At 34.9% G+C, this 1,797-nt stretch overlaps 1 long non-coding RNA gene across 1 annotated transcript; it reads right to left on the bottom strand.

Moving 5' to 3' along the window:
* Window positions 1-252: 252 nt before the first annotated feature.
* LOC133441029 (uncharacterized) lies at window positions 253-1,010 on the bottom strand. The gene is made up of 3 exons (XR_009782384.1): window positions 855-1,010; window positions 615-754; window positions 253-514 (listed from the first exon to the last, which is right to left on the bottom strand). It is a non-coding gene; the product is annotated as an uncharacterized LOC133441029 (long non-coding RNA).
* Window positions 1,011-1,797: the final 787 nt, after the last annotated feature.

Here is a 1,797-nt window from a genome sequence, read left to right as displayed (position 1 = left end):
TCACTTGTATGTTGTAGAGGATCACATGATCTGCCAAACAGGTAAATGTAGTTTAAATGCCAGGAACACCTGGTTATCCACAGATGACATATATTCAGACCACTGATAGCAAGTGTCCTCTCTTGTTCTAATAGATTAAACGAATTGACATGTTTTCAAAATGTGATGCAGTATGGAGGAAGTGCAAAATAGAAATTTGAAATGAAATGATAAATGGTCAAAAACATGCAAAGATAGACAAAACAAATCAAAAGTGGTGGATAGTTTGTACTTTTACTTTACGTGTTAACTTTTGACAAATGAGCTAACACAAAAACATATATATATATCTACATATACAGTATATATATGTAATTTATTCATCATCTTCTTGACCCTTGCCTGTCTTCTTTTGATAGTAGCATCTGGCCATGAAAGGCAAGAACTTCAAAAACTCTCTGAAGTTGATCTCTCCATCACGATTCCTGTCCATCTTTCCCATTGTCTTTTCAAAGTCACCTGCAGAGAGTTTAGCCTGGAAAGTGCATTTTTTGTATTTAATAAAGTTATTTAAAAGCTTTAAATGGATCATTAAAAACAAGATAACAAGTGTAGGTGTATTCATGTCATCTTACTTTCAGCTCTGGGTTTTGAATTTCCTTCTCAACCATCTTCTTCAGTTCTTCTTTGTTCAACTTGCCATCACCATCAGCATACTCAACAAACATATCCACAATGTTTTTAATGGAGTCTTCCAGGCGAGCCATGGCTGAAACTGGAGAGAAATTACTGTGTTGAGAAAATCAAAAGAAAAGTATTACAGTACATTTGCAAAATCGCTTCACTTCTACAGCTTGCTCTCAATCTGAACTCACCTTCTTTGTGACCACAAAGTGAAGCAAGAGTACGTCTGTGCCACCAACTGGTCTCCTGATGAGTCTGATGTTGCACCGAGAGGACAACCTCTATTTATAGGACAAGAAACACCAAGTACAAAATAATAAACAGTGACTCGTGCAATTCATGTAGTCCAATCCCTGCAAACCAGCTTCTCCAGTCCTTTTGTGTTGTACTGTGTACTTGTCAAAGGGCAGATTGGTATTTGGGTGCGTAAAACGATGCTTTTGTGTTTATTCTATACATGTGTTTAAGTCTGACAGGTGAGGTGATTCTTTTATTTAAAAGCTTCAAGGTGGAGTCTGTTGTGAAGAGAATACTGTTTGTCAATCTATTGAATGGGACAATGAATTCCACAAAAATACTGAGCAAAGGTCGTAGACTCTCTCTCTCTCTCTCTCTCTCTCTCTCTCTAGATACATATATATACTATATATATATATATATATATATATATATATATATATATATATATATATATATATATATATATATATATAGTACATGGAACTAGTCTACATTCACACCGAGTTCTTAAAAAGATAACTTGGTGTATGTGAAAAATAATGACATATACAGTGTAGGTATCAGTATTGCATGCTATGAGAGCAAAATTCTTTTTTAATTTCAACTAAATTAGAACGCTTGTTTGTCAGTTTGCATCCATCTGTTGTTTCTCACTGGTCCTGTGTTATAGTTAATTCCAGTGCAAAGATTCAGAGCTGGCTGTGTTTGTCTGTCAGGAAGAATACTCATAAATTATTGTGCAGAACATCATGAAATCTGGGACATGGGTGGAATGTACAAAAAACAATAATCCAATTGATTTTGGTGCTCTTGACTTTCTTGGAAATAATCAGATATCCCACAGGACTTGATATATATTCAGAGGCTAAGACCTCTGAATGTTCTCAAAGTATG

The sequence above is a fragment of the Cololabis saira genome, chromosome 3, assembly GCF_033807715.1.
Source record: "Cololabis saira isolate AMF1-May2022 chromosome 3, fColSai1.1, whole genome shotgun sequence".
NCBI classification, from domain to species: Eukaryota; Metazoa; Chordata; class Actinopteri; order Beloniformes; family Belonidae; genus Cololabis; species Cololabis saira.
Note: the sequence above shows the minus strand (reverse complement) of the source record. Positions and strands in the feature narration are given on the sequence as shown.